The sequence below is a fragment of the Pan troglodytes genome, chromosome 19 (assembly GCF_028858775.2).
Source record: "Pan troglodytes isolate AG18354 chromosome 19, NHGRI_mPanTro3-v2.0_pri, whole genome shotgun sequence".
NCBI lineage: Eukaryota > Metazoa > Chordata > Mammalia > Primates > Hominidae > Pan > Pan troglodytes.
The window spans coordinates 64,035,606-64,060,627 of NC_072417.2; the positions used below are offsets into that span (position 1 = coordinate 64,035,606).

The 25,022-nt window shown below is 51.5% G+C and overlaps 1 long non-coding RNA gene across 3 annotated transcripts in view; it reads left to right on the top strand.

Moving 5' to 3' along the window:
• LOC107969272 (uncharacterized) overlaps positions 1-24,981 on the top strand; it is a 54,969-nt gene extending 29,988 nt beyond the window's left edge. The window contains exons 2-8 of one of the 3 annotated variants that reach the window (XR_010153332.1): positions 11,364-11,484; positions 11,684-14,300; positions 16,832-17,294; positions 19,643-19,707; positions 20,544-20,693; positions 22,870-22,991; positions 23,727-24,981. This is a non-coding gene — a long non-coding RNA (uncharacterized LOC107969272). Of the gene's footprint in view, positions 1-11,363; positions 11,485-11,683; positions 14,301-16,831; positions 19,708-20,512; positions 20,694-22,869; positions 22,992-23,726 lie in introns of all 3 variants that reach the window. The other 2 variants (XR_010153331.1, XR_010153330.1) reach the window with 2 other exon arrangements.
• Positions 24,982-25,022: the final 41 nt, after the last annotated feature.

The window sequence follows — 25,022 nt, forward strand, 5'->3', positions numbered from 1 at the left end:
TGCTTTATGAATAGTAACTCATTTAATCCTCAACAACCCTCAGGCAGGAACTATTGTTAAGACAGTCTATAGATGAGCAAACTGAGACAGAGAAGGCAAGTAACTTGCCCAAGGCCACGGAGCCTATAGTATATTGCCTCTCCCTCCATGCACAGGGCTCTCAGCCAGCTTAGGGTAGATGACACAGGCCCCGCCCTCATGGAGCCTAATTGCTCATGCAAGAGAGACATGGAACAAGGAACTTCGGTACTTGGTGCTGGGGACACATACAAGGTGATAAGAGGTATAAGAAAGAAATGTTGGGCCGGGTATGGTGGCTCACACCTGTAATCCCAGCACTTTGGGAGGCTGAGGAGGGCAGATTTCTTGAGGTCATGAATTCGAGACCAGCCTGGCCAACATGGTGAAACCCCATCTCTAATAAAAATACAAAAAATTAGCTGGGTATGGTAGCACACACCTGTAGTCCTAGCTACTCAGGAGGCTGAGGCAGGAGAATCGCTTGAACCTGGGAGGCAGAGGTTGCAGTGAGCTGAGATTGCACCACTGCACTCCAGCCTGGGTGACAGAGTGAGACTCCATCTCAAAAAAAAAAAAAAAAAAAAGTTGGACTGCTGGACTGCTAGCTGATGACTTCAGAGGATCAGAGGAGGTGACATTTTAGCTGGATCCTAAAGGATAAGTAGGAGTTCAGTAGGCTGACAAGGGTGGGGTTTGTTGCACAGAGTAACCTTTGCGAAGAGGATAAAACATGTAAAACGTGGAGGTGGAAGAAGAATAACTTGCTTGAAGAACAGTGAGAATTTCTGAGTGATTGGCTCCCAGGGTCCACAGGGGAAGCAGCAGGAAGAAGGCTGGAAAAGTAGGTTGGGCCAAATCATGGAGGGGCTAAAGGAACTGTACATTAGTTGGTGAGAAAGGAAGACTTACTGGAGATATTTAAACAGAGGAGCAGCATGATTACATTTGTGTTATACTTATGAGCAATGGGGAAGATGGACAGGTAGGTGAGAGTTTAAAAAAGAAACCAGAAAATCAATCAAAAGGCAGTTGGAGGCTCACACCTGTAATCCCAACACTTGGGAAGGCCAAGGCAGGAGGATCGCTGGGGTCCAGGAATTTGAGACCAGACTGGGCAACATAGTGAGACCCCATCTCTAAAAAAAAAAGTTAACCTGGTATGGTGGTGCATGCCTGTGGTCCCAGCTACTCAGGAGGCTGAGATGGGAGGATCGCTTGCGCCTGGGAGGTCGAGGCTACAGTGAGCCATGATCACACCAGTGAATTCCAGCCTGGGTGACAGAGCAAGAGCCTATCTCAAAAATAAATAAATAAATAAATAAAAGACAATTAGAATTAGCTAAGAAACACGTAGTCCCCCAAGGAAGGAATTGGTGGGCAAAGTATTTTAAGAAGCAGAATCAATAAAACTCAGTGACCCTAAAGCTTCTCACCGGGGCCTGTGTGAATGGGGAGGACATTAACCTTGGCAGGGAATAAAGGAGGAAGGGCTCATTTGTTCATCAATTTGTTCAACAGACACTTTGTCAGAGCACAGGAACCTGCCTCAGGTACTGGGGCTACAGCGGCGATTCAGACACAGACCTGCTCTCACAGAGCTCATAGCCTCATGGGCAAGGCAGACAAGTAAACACACTGATTACAAGGCAAAGTAGTGTGTGGGCCGCCCCTTGAGTCAGAGTCTGATGGTGACATCTTGACATCTCGCCCTCGCTGGCATGGCCAGCCCTAGAGGCAGCACTGGTTCCTCTGGTCACTCTGCCACCCCCTCACTGAAGAGGTCCACTCTGGCTTCCCCAGGGCACAGGGGAAGAGCCTGATGTGGACATTTGGTGATGGCAGAACTGGAGCCAGGGCACAGCTTCTATGAAGGCAGGGCAGAAACTGGGCCTCCCAGTGGGTGAGCCACGTCAGTGCCCATCTGGGAAATCCAAGAGCCAAATGCTGGTAGAACTGGATAGAAACCCCTAATCAAGGCTGTGGGGGGAACAGAGCCAAGAGTTTATTTTTAATTTATTTTTATTTTTTTAGAGACAGGGTCTCACCCTGTTGCCCGGGTTTAAGCGCAGTGGTACAATCGCAGCTCACTGCAGCCTCAAATGCCCAGGCTCAAGTGATCTTCCCACCTCAGCCTCCTAAGTAGCTGGGACTACAGGTGTGCACCACCACACTCAGCTAGTTTTTAAATTTTTTTTGTAGAGACAGGGTCTCCCTACGTTGCCCAGGCTGGTCTTGAACTCCTGGGCTCAAGCGATCCTCCCAGCTCCGCCTCCCAGAGTGCTGGGATCAGAGGCATGAGCCACCGTGCTCAGCCAAGAACCAAGAGTTTAAAGCTGGGCAGATATGAGACAAGAACAAGCCAGAATATCCAGGGATGATTGCCCTAAACCCCAGGGAACTCGCTGTTTTCTCTGATGGCTGGTATGCGCATGGTACTCGGGTTATAGGGGCTGGCAAAGAGGGTCAGAAGTAGCCCTCTAACCAGTGCACTGGTTTCTACATGCTGCAGAGAAGTGGCCCAGTCATCACATCCTTGTCCATCCTCCCAGATAACCCTCATCAGTTCATCTGGGTGTGCTGTGGATTGCAAGGCATGAAGATTGACTATCTGTAATTGTTTCTGCTGCAAGAGACGGAGGGAGGTAGAGCGAGGGGCCAAGTACACAGAGAGCAGGGCCTGTGAGGAGAGGATTGTCCCCCACTCTCCCTCTCCAGTTTCCTCTCTTTAGAAAGAAAAAGGAATGGACAGGGTCAGCAGAATCTGGAGGCTGCGTTGAAGCTGCCCGTGCTTCTGAACGAAGCAGCCAGTGCTGCTCGACCATCTGGGACACCCGTGGAATTCAGGGCCCCTCTCAGGACATTCAGGGCATGTGGACAAGGTCAGCCACAGGGTGAGGGAGATGGGTAGAGAAAAAGATAACAGGAAATGAACAAGAAAGGGAGCTGCAAAGAGAAAAAAGAGAGTTGGAGAGGAGTAAAGAGGTGAAGGCCCTGTTTCCTGTCCTTGGATTCTTACAGCTCTGCTCACAGCAGCTTCATTTCACACAGTGGCACCGACAACTGATGTGACCGCTTGGGGAGGCAGTAGTGGCGGGAGAAGGCTGGGTTGGGGACCAACTGGGTATGGCATGAGTTTCTGAACCTGGAGAACCTGAAGCCTGATGATCCCTGATGGGAGATGACAACAGGTGGACTGAGCCACTGAGGGGAGGGAGGCGAGGTGGGAGGGGAGGTGGGGGTTCCACGGCAAGCATGTGAATGAGGACACTGGTGGCTGGAGTCCTGGGAGCACCGCAGTCTCCTTTTGGGGTTGATCGGAGCCCTTGGCAGCTTGGGCAGCAGCCATTCATTGCTGTCTTCATTTTATTAACTTTAATTTGTAACTGGGTTGATCAGCAACTGTTCTTCCTGAAGGGTGTAATTAGGGTTATACATAAAGCCAAGTGGAGAGTTTGGACAACCAAGGGCTGTGCATTCTGTGCTATACTGAGCCCGGGGCCCCCCATGACACCCTCCCTGGAGGACGCCATTTTCCAGCAATAGGTTTGTTGCCTCATTGACTCAAAGGGAAGGCTGAAGTCGCACAGAACCTCATACTTCATGATTTGGAAGGAGTCAGCGTTGGCAACCTTGATCTTTTAGAAACCAGCCATTTGGGGTATTTCCTGGTGGAGCCTTTTTAATTTAGAGCCCACAGCGTTCAATTGATCCCAGATGTCCCAGCTCTTCCTTGAACCATCCAGGTATAGTGCATGCTCCTCCCCACCTACCCCATCCAGGCTGGACCCAAGGTCCCTCAGATCTGACTGCTTCTCTCCACCCCTACTGCCCAGGCTTTAGTTCAAGGACAACTCAGTTTCCCTCTGGATTATTCCTTGGTCCTCCTGGTCTCCCATGGCCCTCTCACTGTCTCCAAAGTAACCATCCTAAAGTACAAATATCTCCTTGTTACAGCACTCCAGGACAACCCCAAACAGCCAGCCCCTCACATCTCTTGCCTTTGCACATGCAGTTTCCTTCTCTTTGAATTTGTGTCTCTCTCTTGCCCTTACACGTCCATCATTGCTTGGTCTGAAATTGGTCCTCTACTCTCTTAAATCCTGTGTGTCAGTGTCATTCTGGATTTGCAGATGCATTTTGGACAGGGATCGTATCTCTGAATTTTTTTTCTCTAAGGTCTATCCCAGATAAGGCCCATATATAGATGTTCTAGGTGATAAGGTTCTAAATGTTCTATGTGATAAAGCTGCTGCTGTATATGTGGCTAAGTGTTGAAACCAACACTCTCCAATAAAACTTTATGTGGCGATGGAAATGTCCCATATCTGCCATGTCCAATATGGTAGCCACTAACAACATGTGGCGATTGAGCATTTCAAATATGACTATTGCAGTGAAGGAACTAAACTCATTGTATTGAATTTTAACTTAAGTAATTTAAATTCAAATAGCCACATCTGGCTAGTGGCTACCATATTGGACAGCACAGGTTTGGCTTAAGCCAACTTGGAATAAGGGTTAGTTAACAAGACTTCCTGCCTGTATCAAATTCAGCACCTCACAGCTATTTTTCAATCTTCGAATAAAATAAATAGCAGTAACAACAATATTTAATCCAGGATTAAATATTGTTTTGATAGCTCAGACTGGGGCAACGTCACAGGCTTATCATCCCAGGCAAACTTTTGATAGTCCAGGGCAATTTCATCTGTTTAAAACATGCTGAGGCTGGTGGGATCTTGCCAGCAAATGCCTTCTAAAGAAGGTGGAACATGGCCGGGTGTGGTGGCTCATGCCTTGTAATCCCAGCACTTTGGGAGGCTGAGGCAGGTGGATCACTTGAGGTCAGGAGTTTGAGACTAGCCTGGCCAACATGGTGAAACCCCATCTCTACTAAAAATACAAAAATTACCTGGGTATGGTGGTGCATGCCTGTAGTCCCAGCTACTTGGGAGGCTGAGCCAGGAGAATCACTTGAACCTGGGAGCCAGAGGTTGCAGTGCACTGAGATAGCACAGCTGCAACTGCACCCCAGCCTGGGTGATAGAGTGAGGCCCTGTCTCAAAAAAAAAAAAAAAAAGAAGAAGAAGGTGGAGCATGATGAACCCAGCTAAGTGAGCTGCTCCAGGCATGAGTAGTGGTATTCCCCAAGCAGGGAAGAATGGTTTCTTAGGTATCCTGAAATGTGAGAGAAATTATATCCCGAGAGTCTTACAGGGAAGATCTGAATTTATCCTAAAAAGGTTATTTATTGGCCCAGCCCTAAAAACTTTAAAACGGGTAGAAATAGGACTAGTTCAGCAGATGTGCAGTGCCAGGCTGTTAGGTTTCCTTAACTCTTGCTCCAAGGGTAGATCCTTTCTTCTGCCTGTACTTTCTTGGCAATTAGCAATGTGTCTGAATACAAAAAGAAAGCTTAATCCTTTCTTTCTGGGCAGCTGCATCCTTTGAGTTAGGGAAGCCCAGAGCTCTCTGGTGACTGATGGCAAGGTGGAACAATGGGTCAGACAGGGAGGTGAGAGCAGGGGTAGGACATTGACAGCAAAAATACAAAGTTCTCCAGCTCCAGTGCCTACCCCAGTTATCAGCCTGTGCTAATGAAAAGTGAAGACTCAGGAAAAGAAACTCTCAGCTGCCTTGGCCTCTAGAAGAAATGGTTTTGATGGGGGTCGGGGAGCAGCAGGCTGGGGAATAGGATGAGGCTGCCAGCATGGCAGTAGCTCTGTTTAAAAACACCCTTGGCCAGGCGCGTGGCTCACGTCTGTAACCCCAGCACTTTGGGAGGCTGAGGTGTGTCAATCACCTGAGGAGTTCGAGACCAGCCTGACCAATATGGTGAAACCCCGTCTCTACTAAAAATACAAAAATTAACCGGGTGTGGTGGCATGTACCCGGCACTCAGGAGGCTGAGACAGGAGAATTGCTTGAACCTGGGAGGCAGAGGTTGCAGTGAGCCAAGATCACATCACTGCACTCCAGCCTAAGCCACAGAGCGAGATTCCGTCTAAAAAAAAAAAAACAAAAACAAAACAAAACAAAAAAAAACACTCTCACAGGATGGGAAGAGCTAACAAAAGGAAAATAATTATAGCATTTTAGCCAACACTGTATCTGCTTAAACTCACATATAAATAGATCCTTAAGCCCTTCTCTACTCGGCATAGCCACTTTAACCTCATCCATGAGCAGGGACTTTGAGGGGGCAGGAGAATGTTTTCTGGTGAAGCAAAGAACTGCCCCCACAACCAAAGCACCACACAAACTTACGAAAAAAACAAACAACAACAACAACACCAAAAAAACAAACAAACCCTGCTCAGTCCCTGGGGAAGAGAAAAGGCCAGGATATGGAACAGGGAGGGAAGGGCTGCATTCAAAATCCTGTCCTACCCATACATTGTAAAATGGTACAACCACTTTAGGAAACAGTTGGGTGGTTTCTTTAAAAGTGAAACATACACTTACCACGTGACCCAGCAATCCCTCTTCTAGTTACTAATGCAAGAGAAATGAACACATGCATCCACATGATGATTTATATACAAATGTTCATAACTGCTTTATTCATAATAGCTGCCAACTGGAAACAACCCAGATGTCCAAACACAGGTGAATGGCTACACAAACTATAACATATCCATATAATGGAATATATTACTCTGCAATAACAAGGAAAGAACTATGATAGACGCAACAATATGAACGAATCTTGAAATCATTAGGCTGAGGGGGAAAAGTCAGAGGTAAGAGTAGAGTAGAAACTGTATGGTAACGTATAGGAAACATGCAAATCTGATCTGTCATGACAGAAAGCAGATTGGTGCTTGCCTGGGGCCAGGGAAGGGGCATGACTGACTCAGAAGGGGCCACAGGGAACCTTTCAGGGTAACGGAAATGTTCTCTACCTTGGTTATTGTGGTAGGTATGCAAACACACAACAGTGCACCTAAAATGGGCACATTTTGTTGTGCGTCAGTTAGACCTCAACAAAGTTGACTTAAGAAATAATTCCTTCCCGAGAGCCTGGCCTACGAGGTGCGGGCAAACAGAGAGGCCTCCCTCAAGGCGCTGGCGATACTGCCAAGCTGGAAAAACGGCTCGCTGGCAGCCTGGAAAAGGCCGTTCTCTGGCTCTTGATCCTTAAAAGGCTGGAATTTCTGGCTGAACAAGAAGGCCTGGGCCCAGTCCCCAGGGGGCAGCTTCTCCTCAGCTCTGGGCAGGGTGCCTGGCCACCCCTCACACAGGTGCTGGCTTGCTGCCCAAACACAGGACCAGGGGGCCTGGGCAGGCCCCCACAGCCCTGCTGGGGGAAGAGGAGGAGACCAGCCCGTAGCCAGCCCAGCCTCAGCCCCAGCAGCCAGTGGCTGGCAGGGCCTCTGCCTACACAGCAAGCTCTCAGAGTGGGGGGATGGGAGCAGCGCCCAGGCACCCACCCAGCTCCCCCAACCCAGACTGTCACCGGGGACCTTTACCCTGAATGGGGATGGTTTTAACAGCCCCTAGAGAGGGTCAGGGCATCTGTGACAGGACAGGGTCTGAGCCTCGGACTTTCACCTCTCAGCCCAGTGCCCTTTTCCCCCGCAGCAGCCTAAGCTCCCAGTGATTCTCTGGGGGAGGGATTTCTGATGGGGCTGGTTCTGAAGAAAAGCTCTCCAGGGCAGGGCCTGTGAAACCCAAGGACTGACTGCTGCGGGGGCTGGATAGCCTTTGGGGACAGAGGAGGGGAGAGGGTGGCAGAACCTAAACAGCTGCGGCCGCTGCTTTGTCCAAGGGCAACCCAGCCTCCCAGGTGTGGCCATCGCCTCTGCCTCTGACCTGAGTCTCAGACCAGAGCCAGCTGAGGCCTGGGTGCTCCCTTCAGCCCCTTCTGGTTCTGCAATTCAAGGCCCAGTTAACCCCCTGTGGGGTCATAGAGAAGCTTGCAGAGGGTGGAGCCTGGGACCTGATTCTGCTCACCCTGGACTCTGGCCCAGCCAGTGCCTTCTGGCAACAGGGACCCTCCAGGGTCCCAGGAGCCCTGGAACCTCCTCTGCTCCCTCTGGCTCTGGCTCTGTCTCCTGCCCCACCCCCTTCCCTGTTGCCACCTGCACCTGTTTTTCCGGCCTTGCTCAATCTCTCCAATCCACAGGCTGTTTGTTCCCAGGGGTCGCCTCCCCTTATCTCCCAGGCAGCTGTTGGCCATGGCCTGAAGGTACAGAATTCATTGTTAACTCTTCAGCTTCCCTCATACACTCCACCCCAAAAACCATAGCAGCAAAGAGCACCAGGGAGGGCCCAGGTTTGGGGTCTAGGGTCTGGCCCTCCCTGCTGTGTGACCTTGCCTCATTGTGTGACCTTGAGCTGGTCACTTACCCCCTACACTTCTGTTTTCTCATTGGTAAAATGAGAGCATTTTACCTTTTTATTACCCCAGCTCTGTACCTCTTCCCCCGCCACACACACACACTCACAAACTCTTTCTCTCTCTCTGTCTCTCTGTTCTTAAAATGTAGGGCTATCAAGTAACACTCATCCAATAATTATTAATTCAGGAGCTGATTTTTTTTTTTCCAGACAGTCTCGCTCTTGTCCCCCAGGCTGGAGTGCAGTGGCTCGATCTTGGCTCACCTCTGCCTCCCAGGTTCAAGCAATTCTCCTGCCCCAGCCTCCCAAGTAGCTGGGATTACAGGCACCTGCCACTACGCCCGGCTAATTTTTGTATTTTTAGTAAAGATGGGGTTTTCCCATGTTGGCCAGGCTGGTCTCAAACTCCTGACCTCGTGATCTGCCTACCTCGGCCTCCCAAAGTGCTGGGATTACAGGCATGAGCCACCATGCCTGGCCAGGAGCTGATTTTGTATGAAGCAAAACTAATCAGAGCTTCTGAGCAGCATGTCCTGGTTTTGTTTCATACAAAACAGAATCCTGAATTAGTAATTACTGAATAAATGTACATTTATCATGTCCCTCATAATTCCAGCAATGAAACTTGACATTTTAGTTAAGCCAGTGTACCCTTCTCACAGATAAATATTCTATTTTCTTTTAGAATTTTATAAAGATAAAAAACAGCAACAGGTCTCTTTCTCCCTGCTCTTTTCTGATCTGGGGTGGGGCGTGGGGAGCCAGGAACAGGTGATCTTCCAGACCCCTTGTATTGCTGGGTTAGGAGGCCCACGTGTGTTCCATTGGCGAATACACTAGTCAATCATTAGGCCCATCATCAGTCCCACCTACCAATGCCTGGCCCCCATCAAAGACCAGTACAGAATAGAGAAGGGCCAGCAGGACCAGGGCAGAAAACCCTGCTCCCATCACAAACCCTTCTGCCTCTGCCCGCCCAGCCCACAATGAACACCAGAATTCAGAGCTACTGCCAGTGGAAATGGGAAGGGACCACCTCTGTGAGCACTTTAGGATTTCTCCAAGGGATGAGAAAGACTGGTTAAGAGTTCAGGGGGGCACAGTGGCTCACACCTGCAATCCCAGCACGTTGGGAGGCTGAGGCAGGAGGATCACCTGAGGCCAGGAGTTTGAGACCAGCCTGGTCAACATGGTGAAACCCCGTCTCTACTAAAAATACAAAAATTAGCCAGGCATGGTGGCAGGCACCTGTAATCCCAGCTACTGGGGAGGCTGAGGCAGGAGAATCGCTGGAACCTGGGAGGCAGAGGCTGCAGTGAGCCAAGATTGCGCCACTGCACTCCAGCCTGGGCAACAGAGTGAGACTCTGTCTCAAAAAAAAAAAAAAAAAAAAAAAAAGGGCTGGGTGCAGTGGCTCACGCCTGTTATCCCTGCGCTTTGGGAGGCTGAGGCGGGTGGACCATGAGGTCAAGAGATCAAGACCATCCTGGCCAACGTGGTGAAACCCTGTCTCTACTTAAAAAAAAAAAAAAAAAAAAAACTCTACTAAAAAAACAAAAACAAAATACAAAAAAATTAGCTGGGCATGGTGGCATGCGCCTGTAGTCCCAGTTACTCAGGAGGCTGAGGCAGGAGAATCACTTGAACCCGGGAGGCGGAGGTTGCAGTGAGCCGAGATTGCACCACTGCACTCTAACCTGGGGCGAGACTCCGTCTCAGAAAAGAAAAAAAAATCCATTCCCTACTGGACAGTCTACCATGATGTCTTAGAGGTGCCTCAAATTCAATTTGTTTAAACCAACCCATTGTTTTCCCTCTGGGGATGGGAGAGCTGCCCCTCTGGCTGAACCCCCAACCTATACATCTGACCGTCAATCACCCAGGCTCTGCCTTCTGACCCCTAACTCCCCTCAGCCCCTGTCAGGACTTCTAGGCCAGAGCTCCAGTTCCTAATGGTGTTTTCTCCTTCACCTCCCTCAGCCCAGTCCTCACCAGGGCCCTCATGGCTCATGGTGGGGGCCTCCCATCTTCCCACCCATCACCACACTGGAGCCAGGGGGCTTTTTCACATCACCTGTGATTGATCATCCGTAGCCTTGATCAAAACCTTCAGTGACTTCATGCAAGGACACAGCATGTATGCGAGACAATGGGGAGAAAAACAGGGAGTAACTAAAGTTCTTGGGGGAAAGGTGGTGAACCACTGATCACTCCAGACCTTTAATTTCACAAATGAGAAATATGAGACTCAGAGACCCAGAGTATCCAGCTCAAGGTCACCCAGCAAGGCAGAGGGAGATGGTGTATTTGGGGGACAGTGATGCTCTGTCCCACCTGGCATGCTGTCCACCCCCCATGTCCTCACTGGGCACTGTACTCCAGCCACATGGAGCTTCTGTGTGCCCTAAACTTAAACACCTCTTTCACCCTACTTCCTTCTTCATGTAGGCATGCCCTTCCTCTCCTCCCCACATCCACAGTCCTAGCCACCCGCCCAGGCCCAGCTCAATTGCTGCCTCCTCCAGGAAGGCTTCCCTGAATGCCTATGCTGACCTCCTCTGCATGCCTTCCCTCCCATCACTCAGCATTCTCAGGTTTGGTTAGAATCATTCTTGGGCATGTCCTCCAGGCGGGGTGGGACTTGTCTTACTCACCTTCATATCTTCAAGAGCACCCTGCACAGTGCCTGGCCTGTCACAGGTGCTCGACAGGTATTTCTGGAAGGAATTATCATTACATTTATATTGTCATTATGCATGTCTGGCATTGACAGTTGAGTCAGCCACTGTGCTCAGTGTACGAGTCAGAAGACATGCGTCTTCAAAACAGTCCCAACGATTAGCCCCATTTCACAGATGAGGAAACTCAGGCTCAAAGGAAATTGATTGCTTGCCCTGGGTCTCACTGCCGGAAGGAGGCAGAGTTGAAACTTGACCCCAAGTGCGGCTGATTCTAAAGCCTGTGACTCTTTTGTTTTTGTTTTTGTTTTTGTTTTAAAGACGGAGTCTTGCTGTGTTGCCCAGGCTGGAGTGCAGTGGCATGATCTCTGTTCACTTCAACCTCCGCCTCCTGAGTTCAAGCGATTCTCCTGCCTCAGCTTCCAAAGCAGCTGAACTACAGGTACGTGCCACCATGCCCGGCTAATTTTTATAATTTTAGTAGAGACGGAGCTTCACCATGTTGGCCAGGCTGGTCTCAAACTCCTGACCTCAGGTGATCTGCCTGCCTCTGCCTCCCAAAGTACTGGGATTACATGTGTGAGCCATAGCATCTGGCCCAGCCAAGCCTATAACTCTTAATCTCTGTGTTCTCTCTGCAGCAGGGATGACGGCGCTCCTGGAGGCTGGCTGGGAAGCTGGTCAGGGTCCCAGGACTCTGACACCCCCAATGGCCCTTGTAGCCTTGGGGAGTCCTGTGATCCAAGGCTGGAGGACTGAGTCCCCTCCAGGTCTCATAGCAGACGAATAGCAGCTTCACCCAGGCCTGTTTTGTCGTGGCCCCATTCAGAGGCCGCCCTCCTCTGTGGTTTAGAGCGTGCCCTGGAATCCCTAGCACAGCCAGGTGACGAGAGTTCCCCGCTGGCCCCCTGCTGCAGGAACACAAAGTACCTTTGCACATAACCTTTCTTTGTCCTCTGCTGGTGACGGCAAATAGGGCAGGCCCAGGGCAACGTGGTAAGGTGGCAGAAGTTTGTTTTGGACAGTGTTTGCAGCTTCTCTGTTCCCTTTCCACCAGGGGTTACCTCCTGCTGGCTGACCCCTTCCTGTGCTGCGGGCTGGAATATAGGGTTTAACCCTGTTATAACCCAGAGGAACACAAAAGGAGGAACATCAGGCTTTATGGAGAGACTGGAAATGAAGTGGAGGTTTTCCTTGCTCATGAAACCTGGCTCACCCTACAGGTAGTCCCAAAGAGAGCTTGTGATTTTCTTTCCCCTTTGGTCCCCCGACCCCTTCAGAGCTCTCTGGGAAGCTATGCTCTCTCACTGCTTTCCCTCCCCTGATCAGAGTCCCTGTGCCAAGGCTCCTGGATACTGGGGCTGGAAATCCTCCTGTCCCTTCCACCACTCCTGTGCCCTCCAGGGAAGGGGTCTGGGGTCTCGGGGCTCACCCCCACCTGTGTGCCAGTCCCTGTGCTAGGCCTGCACAGACATCAGCTCGCTGATCACTACGAGAACCTCAACTCTTCTCCCCATTTCATGAGGACACCGAGGCTCAGAGGTGTTCGTGATACTCAAGATCACACTGCCAGAGCGTGAGTTACTGGGATTTGAACTTTGGTCCGTGTGGCTGCAAAGCCAGTGCTGCTATGATTCTCTTTCCACTTGCTGCAGCCCACGTCCCTCTGGGCAAGTCTGACACCCTAGCTGCCCTCAACTGCCTGGCCCCGTGGCGTCCCAGAGGGCGAGGGGAGCACAGGGACTGGGCACAGAGGCCAGCTGGGGTCAAGGCAAGGGGGCTGCCCAGCACAGTGGTTCTGCTCCAGAGGTGCAGTCAGACTGCCTGGGTTGGCTCATGCCTGGGTCTGTCATCGTGGGCAGCGTGACCAGCCTAAACCTCAGTTTTCTCTTTTGTCACCTATGTGCTAAAAATACCTATTTCTGGAGATTCTTGTGAGGATTAAATGAGATCTTCCAAGCCAAGTGCTTTGCATAGTGACGCAGGGTAGGTGCTCAAGAAATTTTGTTGTCTGCCTGTGGTCTGGGTGGGGGCAGGGTGGGGCTGCGATGGTGAAGAAATGACACAGAAACCCACAGGAAACTTCATCATCTAGATGGTACATGGATGGCACATTCAAGGGAAGTAACAAAACGAGAAGAAAAAACTTTTACATTTTGGCTGAGCAAAGGCAACAATATAATTACCATCATTTATAAAAACTGCTTCCCATTAATGTCTAATTCCCACAAAGCGCAACAATGATTATCTCATTAACTATGTGTCAGATTAACTTTGTTGCAGGTTTTATTTGATTAAAACAGTGAACTCACAACACGTATTATGCTCATTCTTCATAGTTTGTGGTTTCTGGAGCATAGTCCTCTGTTGGCAACTTTTTCTAAATTAGAGGGCACGTTTCTGGGTAAGTTGTTTTTTAGAAATTTAGTTATCTGGAGTCCCAAAGCACCCACGGTGGAGGGAAGGGCTCAGAGCTTCCTATTAGCTTCCACCTTTGGATTTGCTAAGGCCAGTGATGAAAGATGAATTATGTATCCATATTTTCAAGACTTTGGGGACTGGGCTTGGGCTTGGGCCGGGCGCTGTGGCTCATGCCTGTAATCCCTGTACTTTGGGAGGCCGAGACAGGTGCATCACATGAGGCCAGGAGTTCGAGACCAGCCTGGCCAAAATGGTGAAACCCTGTCTCTACTAAAAATACAAAAATTAGCCAGTCATGGTGGCAGCACCTGTAATCCCAGCTACTCAGGAGGCTGAGCCAGGAGAATCACTTGAACCCAGAAGGTGGAGGTTGCAGTGAGCCAAGATCATGCCACTGCACTCCAGCTTAGCCAACAGAGCAAAACTCTGTCTCAAAAAAAAAAAAGTCTTATTCGAATATTTTACTGTGTGCATTTGTATTACTTTTGTGACATATATAATTTTTTAATGTCTGGTAGCGGAAGATACTGTTTTTATTCCCTCCCCCTCCCCGATATATTGAAAACTCTAAAGTTGTTATATCCTGGATTCTGTTTCCTCCATGAGGAGAAAAGTTTGTTATCTGTCATATGCACTTAAGCACCTGATGTTTTTCTCATTTTCTGGTAGGTGGTGCAGACCCCTGTCCCCTCCTCCTCACCCCTATCTTAACAGGGAGAAGCTGCCTGTGGACAGCTCCCAGCTGCACAGGGAAATCGCTGAAGATTTCTAATAGGGAAGTGTCACACTTTGCCAACTCTGGAGAAGACAGAATAATTGGCTGGAATCACAGACCGGGTCAGTGGTACAAGAGAAGGCAGAAGCTCAGTGGGGAGGGGTTGGTTCCCCAGCATTTGGCTGGGCATCTCCCACAATGCCAGACCAGAATCATTGTATCCTGAGGCTCGGGCCATTCCGTGGCCCCCGGTCATCCCCAGGAGCTGGAGTATGTGTCTGCTGCACTGTGGGAGAGCCCCTGCACCCACACTGAACCCAAGGGTGACCCTTTCCCTGAGATCAAGTGATGTAGAGGCTCAGGAAGAGCCCAGCTGCAGTGCTCAACTCCACCGGAAGGGAAGGGGAGGGAAGGGGGCAACAGAAACCCCTGTTGTCATGCAGAAAAGGAAAGCTTGTCTGGGAAAGGGTGTCCGCACTGTCCTTCCCCAGGGCTGTGCAGACCGATGGTCTGCAGGTACAAGTACCAAGCAGAGAGGGCCTGCTCTGATTCACACTTAGCTCTCTGGGAGAGAGACAAGGGCAAGCTTGGATCCTGGAGGACCAGAGAGAAAAGCCCCTGACCTAGGAGGTAGGAAGGGGAGGGCATTTATTTGTTCTATCTGCTCCTGATCAAAATGTAGTCTCCACATGTGGCCTGTGGAAACAGACCCCTCACCTCCAGCTCAAGGCTCCTGTGTACTGTCCTCCTCTAGTCCCTGTCTCTGTGGTCTAGCTACTTTGCCTCAGCCACTGGGCATCAGATCTGGGGCAGCATGGTCTAATAGAAATATAACCCGAGCCACACATAGAATATAATATTTTCTTTTTTCTTTTTTTTTGAGATGGAGTCTCGCTCTGTCACCCAGGCTGGAGTGCAGTGGCGTGATCTCGGCTTACTGCTTGCTGCAACCTCTACCTCCTGGGTTCAAGCAATTCTCATGCCTCAGCCTCCCAAGTAGCTGGGATTACAGGCGTGCACCACCATGCCTGGCTAATTTTTGTATTTTTAGTAGAGACGGAGTTTCACCATGTTGGCCAGGCTGGTCTCGAACTCCTGACCTCAGGTGATCCACCTGCCTCGGCCTCCCAAAGTGCTGGGATTATAGGCATCAGCCACTGCACCCAGCCAGAATATAATATTTTCTAATAGCCACATTTAAAACAAGGAAACAGGTAAAATTAATTTTTTGAATATATTTTGCTTAACCCAATATGTCTAGAATATTATAATTTCAACACGTAAACCATTTAAAAAGTAAAGAGATCTTTTATATTCTTTTTTCATACTAAATTTTCAAGATCTGGTTGGTATGTAGTTTACTCTTGTGGCACATCTCAGTGTGCCCATGGGCACATGGCCATGGCTACCATATTGGAGAGTGCAGGTCTGGCACTTTCCTTGTGCCCTCCACTCCCCACAGGGGAGGTCAGAGGCCTCCTCAGAGGCCCCTGTCCAGACCCCTTTGCCTTTCCCTGACCCAGGAGCAAATCATCCTTTGGGCCAGGGTGCCCATTTATGTTTCCTTATTGGACAGTGGGGAAGGCAAGAGTCCTGGACTGGGCATCAGAAGGCTCTGCCACTCAGCCTGCTGTGTGACCTGGAGCAAGTTACCTCCCCTCTCTGGGCACTGGCCTCATTCTCTGTCAGATGAATTTTCATTAGATTTGTGACTTTCAAACTGTGGAACCTGTTTTTCCAAGGCAATCTCATGCCGAACCCCCCATGTATAAATCACAGGAGAATGGAGCTGCTCAAGGCACTGTGAGCTGCTGCCTCCAGCTCCCAGCCTGGAGATCACTCAGTGGCCAGGCCCTGGAGCAGAGGGTGAAAACCCGGCACTATCAGTCTGCAACTCACATTTTCAGACCTAATTTTCTTTTTTTTTCTTTCCTTCTTTCTTTTCTTTTTCTTTTTTTTTTTTTTTTTTGAGACAGACTCTCGCTGTGTCGCCCAGGCTGGAATGCAGTCTCAGCTCACTGCAACCTCCGCCCCTCTCCCAGTTCAAGCCATTCTCCTGCCTCAGCCTCCTGAATAGCTGGGACTACAGGCGCCTGCCATCATGCTGGCTAATTTTTGTTTTAGTAGAGACAGGGTTTTGCCATGTTGGCCAGGCTGGTCTCAAACTCCTGACCTCAGGTGATCCACCCGCCTCTGCCTCCCAAAGTGCTGGGATTACAGGCATGAGCCACCGTCCCGGCCTCACACCTAATTTTCTAAACCTGCAAATGACACCGTAGGTTGCTTATGGGCCCGTGTACATAGTAAAAGTATGAAAACATGCATAGGAAATGTGCTGGTTTCAAGTTAGTGGTCTCCTCTGATGAGGGAGGAAGGATGGGCTAGGGATGTCACTTCCGTTCTATTGCCAAAATTTAATTTTTTGATGGAAAGAGACCTAAAGAGAATAGAGTGAAATATTAACATGTGTCCAAATTTAGTGGTGGGTTTGTGGCTGAGATATTACTCTGTACTTTTCTGTATATTTGAAATATTTTACAACTTTAATTTGAAACTTTAAGAAGGACAAATAAATATAATCTGGTCTCTCCTTAGGCATAGAATTTATTTATTTATTTATTTATTTATTTATTTATTTATTTATTTATTTTAGACGGAATCTCGCTCTGTCTCCCAGGCTGGAGTGCACTGGCGCAATCTTGGCTCACTGCAACCTCCACCTCCCAGCTTCGAGTGATTCTTCTGCCTCGGCCACCCAAGTAGCTGGGACTACAGGCACGTGCCACCAAGCCCGGCTGATTTTTATATTTTTAGTAGAGATGAGGTTTCACCATGTTGGTCAGGCTGGTCTCGAACTCCTGACCTTGTGATCAGCCCACCTCGGCCTCCCAAAGTGCTGGGATTAGAGGCGTGAGCCACCGCATCCAGCCAGGCATAGAATATTTTTAAACGGTCAAGTAAAATGTAACTTTCCCTCCCCACAACACACTTGGTAATCCCTAAGACACCCCCACCCCCCGACCATCTCCCTGCTCTGGTAGTTCAGGAATGTAGGCGCTCAATTGACCAAGGGTCAGGAGTTCTGAGGAAGCAGACAGCAGCTGAGCATTTATTCAGTAAGTATCAACTCTACCTTTGGGGTATCAGGTATGTGGGGGTCCCAGGGAATTGAGACCCAACCCTGGTTCAAGAGGAGCCTGAGACGGGTGAGACCTTTCATGGTTAACCTGGCCTCAGGGATGGCTGTGAGGGGCCGAGGGAGGAGGAGGGATCTGCACCTCTCTGGCTCCCATGCCCCCAGCCTGCAGTCTCTGGGTGGAGGGAGGCCCCTCCTCTCCATCACTCACTGCTCTTTCCTCTCCTATCGCAGCTTGACTCTCCAATGCACTGCGGATTGCCTTGGGCCCCTCTGGTCGAGTTTTGGGGGGCTCAGCTCACCCCTCTGAATGTGTGTGTGTTCTCCCCTGGGCCCCATTGCTGGTTCCTCCCAGTCACCCTTTCCCCCACATCCACTGATGAGGCCCCAAGCTCAGAAAGTTTAGGAGACCTGCCAGGGTCACCCTTCTGGGCTGGGCATGGCAGGAGGAGGGTTGTGGGAGGGCAGCTATGTACCAAGTCCAGTGAGGTTATTTCACCCCAGCAAACAGGTCCTGCTGGTTTGCCATTTGGAGACAGTTTGGCCCCAATTCCCATGGGCTGGTTAAATGGTAACTGGTCTTCAGTCGTTTGTGGAAATGTGACAGGGCACAGGCCACCAGCTAGGCCGGAAAAGCCGTGTGAGGCCCAGCTAGCTCTGGGCATTGGACTGCAAGCCATGCTTCCCTCCCCTCCCCTCCCCTCCCCTCTCCTCTCCTCTCCTCTCTTTTGAGACAGAGTCTCACTCTGTCACCCAGGCTGGAGTGCAGTGTCGCGATCTTGGCTCACCACAACTTCTGCCTCCCAGGTTCAAGCAATTCTCCTGCCTCAGCCTCTTGAGTAGCTGGGATTACAGGCGCCCACCACCACGCCCAGCTAATTTTGTATTTTTAGTAGAAACAGGGATTTACCATGTTGGCCAGGCTGGTCTCAAACTCCTGACCTCAAGAGATCCACCCGCCTCAGCCTCCCAAAGTGTTGGGATTACAGGCATGAGCCACTGTGCCTGGCTTTTTTCTTTCTTTCTTTTTCTTTTCTTTTCTTTCTTCCTTTTTGTCCCCCCCAAGGTTTCACCCTGTTGCCCAGGCTGGAGTACAGTGGCATGATTACGGCTCACTATAACCTTGAACTCCCAGGCTCAGGTGATCCTCCAGCCTCAGCCTCAGCCTCCCAAGTACTAGAAGTACTAGGACTACAGACACATGCCACGCCTGGCTAATTTTTTTGTTTTTTTTTTTTTGAGACTGGGTCTGGCTATGCTGCCCAGGCTAAGCAATACTTATTTTCCTTATTTTTATTCTAATAAGATTCCAGAATCTTCCCCTTTCACATGTCTTCCTAGCCAGATGAGTAAGAGCAAGGAGGAGTGGTGATGTTAATAACAGAGTGACACAGCCATTGAGGGCCTTTCATTGGCAGATTTCTTAACCAAGAGCAGCTGTGCCCATTTTACAGGAGGAACAACTGAGACAAAGAGGAGTGAGGTCACTATGAGTCACTGGCCTTTCTGGCCTAACTCAGACTAGGCTCAATATGGCTGAGCCAAAGAGACAGAGCAGGCTGGGGGTGGGGATGGAAAGAAACTCTGGTTCTTCAAAGAGAGTTGACTGTCCTTGTTGGCCTTAGACATCACCCCTTCCCTTTATTCAGTGCCTGCCTGATTAGAGCTGGACATACAGGATCTCATCTGCTCCCACAACCACCATCTAAAATAGGCAGAGCAGGTTTTACTTGCCCTGTGTTAGTTACAGACAAGGAAACAGAGTTACAGACAAGGAAACAGAGTCAGCAAGATTAGGAGCCTTGTCCAGTTCCACAGCTGGTCAGGCCCAGGGAGACCAGGCCTCTGGACACCAGCTCAAGATGCAGGCTTATCTGCGATTCCCAAGCTTATACCAGGCCTGACTCTGTTTCCAGCGAAAGAACCCCAGGACATAATGTTTCTGAGCTGAGTGTTAGATGGATCAGGGGCTAAGGATTTGGGAGGACCTTTCTTGAAATTAACAGCTGCTTCGAGAGTGAGGCTTCCGACCCGCCCTTTATTTCCTCTGGGCCTGGTTTGGCAGACCTCCACCCCCAGCCCACAATCCCGGGTGGACAGAGGTAGTTCTCTCCAGCTTTTGGAGACCTCGGGGAGGAAGAAGCCTCGCTCACCCACTCCTAGACAGTGTGTGTGAGCCCTCAGGCACCCAGGGTGGGCAATGCTTCCCAGGCAGAGAGGGCGTGCAATGCAAGTGAGGTGTCCATTAGACAGACCCAGGGCACTCCAAGCCCCATAGAGTGACTCACTTTCTTTCTTGGCACCCCCAAACGACTCTACCTTCCTCAGCAGGTCTTGTGAAGGTGCAGTGACACGATGTGCATGAAAGAGCCTCGAGCAGGGCCTCGTGCACAGTAGGTGCTCAACAGCTCCGCCCCACCCCGCCCCGGCCCCCCCGCCACAGCTTCCTGTGCCCCTGTGCTGTGATTTCAGCCTCAGAGGAATGGAAGACCCCAGGATTTCCCCAGGAGGGAGTCTGGCATCCTCGCCATCGTGGTTGGCCCCTGTGCTCACCCATCGAGGCCACTCAATGCTGTGCTGGGGTGGGAGATTCTTTATTGAGGAATCTGCAGAGGTCAGGGGAAGGCAGGAGCCAGGGCCACAGGGGAGGCCGGCCAAGGACAGCTGCCCACAGCAGGCCACAGCTGGGGCCCTCCCCACACTGCATGCTGGCTTGTTTTTCATGCAAAACCATGTTATGTAAATCAGTGCTGGGTTGAGCACACTCAAGTCAGAGTCAAGAATTGGGTCCCCCACCGCCCATCCAGGGTGTCTGAAGGCCTAGGCCAGCATGCCCATTATTCAGCCAGAGCAGGTGGCCGAGCCAGCTGGGCTCGTCCCCAAATACTTTCAGGGAGGGACGCTAGGCCTAGGACCCGCGGTCTACAGCCCTGAGGGGAGGGGGCAGAGGATGCAGCCTCGGAAAGCCCAGTACCTGGTGAGTAGGGAAGTGTCCTCCCAGGTGGTTCCAACCTTTAACCCAATTCCTCTGTCTTGGAGGCAAAGGGAAAGGATGTGGCTGATCCCCGCAGACCCCAAGGCCAGCCACCATCCTTTCATGGAGCCAGGCAGCTTCGAGAAGCCACTGAGGCTCCTTGTGCTCCTTGTGTGGGCACAAAGTGTGGACTCCTGAAGGCAGTCCTTGGACCTCTATCTCAGCAGGGACATTCCTCCTCCCCCCGCCTTCCAGACCTCCTGCTCCAGATGCCTGGCTTCTCCAGGGCACCCCGATGGGTGGCTCTGCCACCCCAGGACACTGGACTGGGGCCACCCTTACAGAACCGGTTCGAAGCCAAACAATGGCACGTCGCAGTCCAGCTGAGCCGGAGGCCTCAGCAGGGTAAGCACAAGTGAGGCTGTGGCCAAGAGGGGCATAGGTGCCAGGGACTCAGGCGGGCACGCACAAGTGCCAGCAAGCCCTCACTGCCTAACATGGCAGCCCCATGGCTTCCTCTCTTCCCCGTGACCTGACTGCAGCTTTGAGGACAGCACTTGCCCTCCCCTCCCAGGCAGCAGTCCCCTTCCCTGGCCCCAGAGGTGAAGGAGGGCGACTTCCCCGGGGAGAGGAAACAGAATGACGGCCTGCAGCTTTCCTGCTGCGGGAGGGGCACTTCAGGTCAGAATGGCCGTCTCAGCCTCATGGAAGCCTCCCTCTGGACTGACGAGTGACCGCTGTTGTGGTGGGAGGTCCACCTTCCCGCAAAGGGAGCCAAGAGCCCAGAGGGGTCACTTGGGCCCAGGGAGGGTGGGACACAGACATCTGGGTGGAAGTTGGACAAAGTCTGGCAGAATGGGGCACCAGGGCACAGTAAGACCCTGGCTGGGACACCGAGTGGGGACAGTCCCCAGCAATTCCCTTGGAGATAAAGAGCCTGCGGCAGGTCCCAGATCCTGACAGAGGACAGACGGGAGGGGACAAGCTGGTGGTGGGGGTGAGCTGGCTAGGCAGAAAGCTCTGTGGACACCTGAGGCCTCCTCCTGGAACTGCCCCAAGCCATGTGGCTAAGGCCTAGGGAGACCCTCACCATGTGGGGTGGGGTGGGGTGGGGGCCCCTAGCCAAAGCTGGGAAAAGGCAGGGCCTTCAGAGAGCCTCCTAGGGACAGCAGCAGAGAGGAAGCCTTCGAGGCCTTTCTGAGCTCCCCGCTGCCCGGCTCTCCTCCTGCCCAGCACACCGTGGGTGGACTCCAACCTACAGCTTCACTGATCTCAGAAGGTCCCACCCTCTCCTGCCTTGTGCTTCTGACTGTTTATTTCCTGCAGAGGAGTCAGTGTTACTGCCACTGAGAACAGAGATGGCTCCACCCAGAGGGCCCACCCTTGGGGCACAGGGGACCCTTGCCCATACCCCCTGCACCCTGGCTCCATCCTAATGCAGGGATATGAGCTTGGGCTTGTGTCACAGCTGCTTCCTGGGCCTCTGAATCCTCATCCTTGAGCTGAGGGTGTGAGACCGGAAAATCCAAGCCACCATCCAGCCCCAGTGTCTCCCCATCCCATGACTCTCTTCCCCAAATAACACGTCTCCCCAAATACCTCTCCTCCTCCCCAGTGAGAGGAGGCGCAGGGGAGGTTGTTGGATAACTGTGCCTTCTCCTCCCCGAATCCCAGCCTCTCCTTCTGGATCCCACACCCAGGGGCCCAGCAGTCACGGGGCTCAGGGTGCTCCCCAGCCTTTACAGTTTACCCATCCCTGCACAGTAGCCATGATTTCATTTCCTCCTCACTGCAAGGTAAAGATCATTAGTTCTCTTTTATAGGTGAAGAGACTTAGACTCAGACAGACCCTGTGTCTTGCTCAAAGTCACCTGGCCAGTCAGGGGTAGGGCTGGGTTTCGAACCCAGGGGCAGGCCCTCTCCGCCCCCCGGCATCGGTGCAGAGCCCTGGGTCGCCCTCCTCCAATGTCGTTGTGGTGTGAACAGCCAGGCGCCTTCATTCAGGGCCTGACTCTGCAGCCGCCAGAGCCTGGTGATGTCAGCATTGCCATGGAAACCCTTCCCCGGGCGTCGGGCAGGACCAGCCTCCCCAGCGCAGTTTCCCTTTGTGTGGACTTTGCAATGCGTTGCCAAGGCAGTGGGGCCTGCTGGGCGGGTTGGCATGGGGTGGGGAAGGCAGACAAAAACCCACACTGCAACTGGCAGCTCACAACAGGGCCCACGGTGCTTGTGGGAGGGAGGGGCTGCAGGCTGGTGGCCTAAGGCGTGAGAGTCGGTGGGCAGGGGGTTACCCACACACCTGCTTAGGACCCCCATCTGGCAACAGCCTTTTGGCGTCTTTAGTGCTATTTTGGGGTCCTGCTGCCTAAGAATCACCTGGGCCTGCGTGTTGTGAAAAAGGCAGACCTGCTGGGCCGGGGTGGAGAGGAGTCAGCAGTTTAAACAAACCCCCAAGGCAATTTGGGTATGCCACCAATTCCGAGGACACCTTCAGGGAAGAATAACATTTATTGAGCACCTAGCTATGCCAGGCAGGCCCTTCTGCCTATTTTCTTTCTTTCTTTCTTTCTTTTTTTTTCAGACAGAGTCTCACTCTGTTCCCCAGGCTGGAGTGCAGAAGTGCGATCTCAGCTCACTACAACCTCTGCCTCCCGGGTTCAAGCAATTCTCCTGCCTCAGCCTCCCGAGTAGCTGGGACTACAGGTGTGTGCCACCATGCCTGGCTAATTTTTGTATTTTTAGTAGAGACAGGGTTTCACCATGTTGGCCAGGCTGGTCTCTAACTCCTTACCTTAAATGATCCGCCTGCTTCAGCCTCCCAAAGTGCTGGGATTACAGGCGTGAGCCACTGCACCCAGCCCCCTTCTGCTTATTTTCTCTTGCATTATAATCCTCACAGCAACCTTGAGTGGGAGAAGGGGACAGAAGAAAATTTTTTGTGTGGTTTTTTAAAAAAATCCTCATTTCCCAGAGGAAGACGCTGAAACTCAGAGAGGTTAAATCTCTGCTTGCCCACGGTCACTCGGCATAGATGTGGCTGAGTCCAGATTCTAACGCTGTAGCCTCCTCGCCATCCAAGCTGGGCCTGTGGCCTGGCAGTGTTCACTTCCTCCTCTTGCTGGTTTTCCAGGAAGAATCCTAAAGTACCTTTGCAGAGTGGGCCAGCTCTGTCCGAAGCCTCCCACGAGCTCCCGGATCTAAGAGGGGATTGAGCCAAGCGAGAATCTCTAAGCCCAGGCCCCTCCCCAAACTGGCTGCCTGCAGAGGCTTAGAAAGCCTGCCCAGCCTAGTAAGGAAAACCAATGCCCTGGCCAAAGTCTCTCCTGTCCTCCAGCCACCTCGGCCCTCCAGCCACACCCTCCTCTGTCCTGCAGGCTGCCCTGGCCTCCGTGCTCCCTGAAAGAGCTCCTGAAGCCTCTGCTTCCTCCCCTCGCCCAGGGATAGGTGGTCTCTGACCCAGTCCACGGAGATGCCCCCTTCTTGGAAGTTTCCAGGAAGAGAAATTCGGTGACCTTTGCTGGCGATGTTGCAGAGCCTCCTCTTACAACCGACAGCCTTCCTGTGTCCACCCTCCACACTTCTGCTTTCTCTGAAGCCTGATTCCTTAAGAACTGTCTCTCTCTTTCTTTTTCTTTTTTTTTGAGATGGAGTCTTGCTCTGTTGCCCAGCCTGGAGTGCAGTGGCACAATCTCTGCTCACTGCAACCTCGGCCTCCCAGGTTCAAGTGATTCTCCTGCCTCGGCCTCCCTAGTAGTTGGGGTTGCAGGTGTGCACAACCACACTCAGATAGTTTTTGTATTTTTAGTTCAGACAGGGTTTCACCATGTTGGCCAGGCTGGTCTCAAATTCCTGACCTCAGGTGATCTGCCCGCCTCAGCCTCCCAAAGTGCTGGGATTACAGGTGTGAGCCACTGCGCTCGGCCTCTCTCTTTCTTAACAACCTCTCTGAGGGCTCAAGGGGAAGGAACCCTACCCTTCAGCCCCGGGGCCCTATTTTGCCTGCTGACTCTGAAGCTGAGACTCTGCCTGATGCCACAGCCCCAGGATCCGGGACCCTCCCTCTCCACCTGCATCTCCTTTATTTCTCATTTATTTATTGATTGATTTTTTTTGAGACAGGGTCCCGCTCAGTCACTTGGGCTGGAGTGCTGTGGCACCATCACAGCTCACTGCAGCCTCAGCCTCCCGGGCTCAAGCGATCCTCCTACCTCAGCCTCCCAAGCAGCTGGGACCACAAGTGCCCACCACCAGGCCCAGCTAATTTGTAAATTTTTTTGTAGAGAGAGGGTCTTCCTATGTTTCCCAGGCTCGTCTCCAACCCTTAGGCTTGAGTGATCCTCCTGCCTTGGTCTCCCAAAGTGTTGGGGTTACAGGCACCATGCCCAGCTGTGAATCTCCCTTACTAAGGTCAACAAACACTAGTGACCTCCACTGAGAGCTGGTGAGAGCTAACCTCATGCCAGGGATGCCAGGAATGGTTGGATGGTGAATGGTGTTGGGGTTCAGCTTGTGCTGGGCACACCTAAAGCCAGCCAGGGTTCCAGTCCCATCATGACCAGGCCCTGCCTGTCCCTTCATTGAACAAGTATTTCCTGAAGTCTGTGCTATGTAATAGGAAGCGGTTTTTTTTTTTTAAAGTCCCCAAACAAGCCAAGGATGGAGGAGAATTAATAAAAGACAAACAATGGAATAACTGTGACCCCTGTGTCCCCATTGTAGAAGAGTACAACCTAG